This window comes from Ochotona curzoniae, unplaced genomic scaffold (genome assembly GCF_017591425.1).
Source record: "Ochotona curzoniae isolate NIBS_2020 unplaced genomic scaffold, NIBS_Ocur_1.0 contig_3819, whole genome shotgun sequence".
NCBI classification, from domain to species: Eukaryota; Metazoa; Chordata; class Mammalia; order Lagomorpha; family Ochotonidae; genus Ochotona; species Ochotona curzoniae.
Window position 1 is genome coordinate 14,358,626 of NW_024466004.1, and position 6,000 is coordinate 14,364,625.

Here is a 6,000-nt window from a genome sequence, read left to right on the forward strand (position 1 = left end):
CTTGACTCCATGATTCATAGTTTGGCTGAACACAGTATTAGCTAAATGACCTCAAACAAATTAGGAAACATCTCTGTGTACCAGTTTCATAGGATGTGAAGTGAGAGAAGTATCGGTATGTAACTCATCAGGTTGTGGATAAGTCACTCTGCTTCCAATGAACTTACCACTGTCTATGTCTGTGCCTTTAAGATCACGTAAGTTGTAGTTTGCTGTTGCTCTCATAGAACATTCCCACGTCTGTATGTAAAGAGTTTCCTCCATCCGTATACCTACATGGTATTCTAGTATCCTGTACTAGTTAATTCCCTGGTTGCTCGGGGTGCATTCTAGATGACCTTTTCAAAGAAGATTTTTCACAATCATTCACAGGAGTCTAAAATTCAGCTCAGTGAACAATATTTTGCCTTATCATACAGTGATAATGAAAAATAGTAATGCTGGGTATGCCATTATGGTGTAGTGGGTGAGCTGCCACTTGTGATGCTGACATCCCATACGGGTGCTGATTCATGTCCTGACTTTGAGTTCAGCTCCTTACTAATGGCTTAGGAAAGGCACTGGAAGTTGCGCAAGTCCTTGGGGCCTTGCAGTCATGTGGAAAACCCGGAAGAAGCTGAAGACTCTTGGAATCGGACCAGCCTGAGTCCGGCTGTTACGGCCACTTTGGGAGTAAACTAGCAATGAAAGCTCTCTATCTCTCCTCCATTGTCTGTTATATTAACTTTCAAATAAAAATAAGTAAATGTATTTTTATTTTAAATCACATCATGAATTGGTTGCCCAAACCCTTCAAATAAAAATGTTTAAATTTTTAAAATTTATTTTATTGATTTTTTTGTTGTTAAAGATTTATTTATTTATTAGAAAGTCAGATATAGAGATGGAGAGGAAGATCTTCCATCTGATGATTCACTCCCCAAGTGAGCGCAACGGCCGATGCTATGCCGATCCAAAGCCAGGAGCCAGGAACTTCTTCCGGGTATCCCACACCAGTGCAGGGTCCCAAAGCTTTGGGCCGTCTTCAACTGCTTTCCCAGACCACAAGCAGGGAGCTGGATGGGAAGTGGAGCGGCAGGGATTAGAACCAGTGCCCATATGGGATCTGGTGTGTTCAAGGCGAGGACTTTAGCCATTAGGCTGTGCCACCGGGCCCTTAAAATTTATTTTAGAGACAATTTCCATTCACTGGTTCACTTCTACAAATAATTACATTGGCTTGGGTTATTCCTGGCAGCAAAAAGGGGATGTGAAGTAAATGCAGGTTTCTCACATTGCGTCAGAGCCCCAACTACTGGAGCCATCATTGCTGCATAGTCTGTGTTCACAGAAGGTTTGAAATGGAATGGAATCAGGATTTGTACATAGTCATTTGCACATGAGGTTTCTGCACCGTAACTAGTGTTTTACCTCCTAGGCCTAACACCCACACTTAGAAAAGTACATCAATGTATATAAGCAATCATCAATCCAAATCCAAAATCATATGAAATTATGCAAGATTACATAAAATGTGGTTCTAATTTTTACTTACAATCTTGTGCTCTTCTTCTATCTCTCTTTAACATATAATGAAAATAAGCTATAAACCTGAGCATGATGGTCTGTTGTACTTTCTGAGTGCTGGAATTCAGGGGGCCAGATTTCCCTGCAAGTAGCAGGTTCATTCTCTGTATTTAATCATTCTGTTAATTTCTCATATTGTTGCCAGCAAGTGAATCTTTGCATAGGACAATGAGTGCTTACAGACAGAATTCTGTCTAAAGCTAAAGTATCAAAAGGCAGAACAATTTTACTTTAATATTTAATGCTAGAATTATTCACTTAAAATAATGAAAACTGCTTCTGGGATGAAAAAATTACAAACACAGCTGACACTGAATAAAATGATTAATAATATTTCATAGAACAGGAACATTGAAATTGACACAGAGATGAACCTCCAGGATACATTTTTTTAATGTACATGAGCAGTACCTTTCGTTTTGTTTAGTATAAATATCAGTTATGATACAATTGTCCAGCTGAATTAATTTGTTCACTGGAAGCCTAGCTGAAGAAATAAACACCAGCATGTCACTATTTTGAAGACAGCTCTTGGTTCTCTGTATGCACAGATAGATATTTTTTATCAATCAAAGACAGTACTCAGGTTTACTGCAATTCCAGATGAAGTGGCACAACAGACCACAGACACTGTACTTCTTGATGTTGCCCATGACATGTTCTTATGTTTGCCCAACATAAGGGCATGGTTAGGTTTCTGTTTTATTAATGGCTCAAGTTCAATCCCCAAATCTGTAAGCATCTCTTAGTGTAAGAACAGTAATACAGGTGGTTAGATGGAATAATAGGCACATCAGGCCAGGTCCCTGGTAGAATGAGAAAATGGGGGAATTGCTTTAAAAGTGTAGAGAAGATACTGGTTTCTCCCACACTTTCCACCCAAAAGCTGCATTCTCAAGATCAAAGTGCGATCCCTCTGTTAACAATATGAATGCCATTCCCTTGAGCTTCCACTCTTATCACAGAATAGAGAGGGAGCAAAGAACTCTCCTTGAGTGCAAAGTGTCTGTCTCCCTGACCTCTATCTTTAGCCAAATCAAAGCATCAATGTCCATTCCTTTAGGTTTCCAGTTTTATCGCAGGAGAGCAAGGAGATGATGTCTAAGTTTTCAATCTGTTAGGAGAATGGGAAAAGTGAAGGCTCATACACTTCTGGTGGCTTTGTTTTGAGTGAGCTCGACAAAATTCCTAATTCTGGCCATTGGATGAGGTTTTTTCTCCCCCCCTCAGATTGATTATTAGCTCCATTTTTGTTCTTCTCTTCCTGAAATTCTCATAAGAATTCAGCTCTTTCTGTGTTTAACCACCCTCTTGACTACTGTATCAGGAGATTCTCAGACTTAACTAATCCTGCTTTCCTCACTGATACGAAAATGAAAATTCTTTCATGAAAGACAAGAACTATGGCAGCCCTGATCGCTATTGTGCCATTTATTTATTCATTTATTTATTTAAATTCATTGATTATTTGAAAGAGTTACAGAGAAAAGACAAATGAGGAGAGAAGTCTTGTGTCCACTAGTTCACTCTCCAAGGGAACACAACAGCCAGAGCAGAGCCAGGATCTGCTTTACAGTTTCCCCTGTGGGAGACTGAATTTGCATTTTCCTCTCCATTCATTACTGAAGTTTACATTTTCTTTTATTGTATCAGGAACTAAATGTATATTGCTATATCAAGCCCATGAAATTCCTCAATCTCACGGAACTTACGTTTCAGCTCAAAAATAAAATTTTAACACAATGAGAATTACGGAATTACACCATTCCAGTAAATACCACATGAAAACTAAAACTAAGAGAAAGAGGATTGTGTTAGAATGGCAGTGATGGTCACAAGTTTTAACAAAAATAATCAGAGTTCAAGCAAAAGCCAAGATTTATTAATTTTTTTTCCAGATAGCAAAAAAACGGTTATTTGTCCTTTTATTCACATTAGTTGATTGTGTAACGTAAGCAGAATTCTCCCAATGTTTACAAATGAGGCTCTGAGAACATTTAGGTAACTGTTATCTCCACTCTGCTTTTCCCAGTTATCTAGTCACTGAACAAGCTGAAGATGCAGCGGGCTTTTCCGGCTGATTGCATAGAAAGCCCTGGCCAAGGAAAGCATCCTGTAGTAAATGGTGAAGGTTACAGGTTATTTACAAAGACAGCTTACAGGCTGACATCCCTACCAGTATGAAATGGAGAGATACTAAACCTCCTCTCTAGGAATCTTAGTCTGGGTGGAAAGGAGAACTGAGATGCCAGGATAGAATGCCTCAGCACTGCCGTTGGCATCTGCTAAAAACTCCTGCAGTTGAAACTGTGTTTGCAGTTTCCTTGAATGACACTGGTATCTTTCTCCTTGACTATTTTACTCCACACTCACCTCTGGCAGGTTCACACAGGTGGTATGGCCTGCCTAAAACTTACAGAAAACAAAATTCACATTCTTCCAAAGTGAGATTTCACAGCTAAGAACAACAGGAGAAAGAACATAAGCAAAAGACAGTTATCATCATAAGATCAAATGTCAGCCTAGCAAAGGGGTACCTTGAACTAACTCGGTTATTAAGAAGTAATTTTTTCACTTCTTTTCCTGTTGAGATATTTAAAGACTTAACCATACGGTCAGTCTTTGTTGTAGTAGTGTTTATTTCTTCGATAGTCAAATACAAGAAGGGATAACGCGGTTCAAGTGTATAGGTTTCAGATAAACTACTTGAGTAAATCAGATAGAGATAATGAGTTTCCTTACTACATACCAGGTACTACTGCAAGCACTTTTTTATAAATTATGAATTACTGCCTCAATATAATAAGCTTTGAGATTATTATTGTCCTCATTTTACAGAAACTAAAACAAAATCTTAGACATATTTAATGACTGATCCTGGTTTATACTACTACAACCTAAAGAAGTCGGGATTAGAATCTGAGCATCCAATTCTAGAAACCACACTCATGGCCCCTAGGCACATTGCCTCCAAGAACAAAGAATGTTTTCTGTGACACTACTTTTCACTTGGGCACTGCAGTTACTCTTGCCCAACTGAATGAACTGGCTGTTCAGGACCTCTAGTAATCCCCCCATCAGCCAGCAAATGTTTTGCCTCATGGGACCAAGCCCTGCTCCTTATTCACTAGCCAGGCTTGCTAGAAGCAGATACCTCTGGGAAAGGGAATTGTACACCTAACAGGGAAAATGCATTTCCCCAGATGTCTTTGAATAACATGCAATGCTTTATAAATTATGTCGTTAGACTCAGAGGTTGCAATGATAGACTATTTATAATAACCTATTTTGTCTCCATCTAAGTTAATGAGGACCATATCATCTTACCACCTCTAGTATAAAATATCTAAGATTTATTAATTTTTATGGGAAAGTTAGATTTAGAGAGAGAAAGAGAGACAAAGATGAAAATCTTCCCTCCAGTGATTCACTCCCCAAGTGTCCGCAACAGCCAGAGCTGAGCCAATCCAAAGCCAGGAGCCAGGAACCTCTTCCAGGTTTCCCATGAGGGTGCAGGGCCCCAACACTTTGGGCCGTCCTTGACTGCTTTCCCAGGCCACAAGCAGGGAGCTGGGTGGGAAGTGGGGCAGCCAGGATTAGAACAGGTGCCCATATGGGATCTTGGCGAGTTCAAGGTGAGGACTTTAGCTGCCGAATTATCACACCAGGCCCCAAAACATGAGATTTTAAAAAGAAAAAAGTAGAGTCAGAATGTGAGGACAGTCTTAATCACAATAGTTTCCAGCTATACCTGCCAGATAGGCAACCAGTTCTCTTCCCCTTTAATTGCAAAGCATGTAGCATTTAGAAACATTTAAAGTAGCATTAACTGTAGATATATCATAGAAGCCATACATAATCTGCAATTTTTCTGTAGAAAATAGAAACAGCTGAATTTTGAAAGAATGAATTATATCAATTCCTACTATTTGCAGTATTTAATCCAACATATTCAAAAGTGCTATTGTGATTTATTATATGTTAATCAGATATTTTGCACTTTAATAATTTGCTTTGAAAATATAGTATTTTATACTTAAATTGCGCTTCAAAAATAGCCACATTTCAAGTGCCCAGGAGTCATTTACAGATATTGACTTTTATACTGGACTCAAATGATGACTACATTTTTAGTTATGCTATTTTTAATATTTAAATTTTTCTTGGTATAATGTAGTTACAATTTAATTATGTTCCATTTTCTTATATGTTAAGGAAGAATTTGTTCAATATAATAATTACAGTGGAGAAGTTGCCAGCAGGTGCCTCTCTTCTGATCTCATTAATGAAGTTTGCATGAACTTCCAGCATAAAGACCTTGAGAGCCTGTGGATTTATGGCTCAAGTTATATAGGGTTTACACATATGTATTGATGTTACTTAAAATATCCCTTCTTATACTATGCTCTTTATGAACCAGTTTTGTGGATGAAA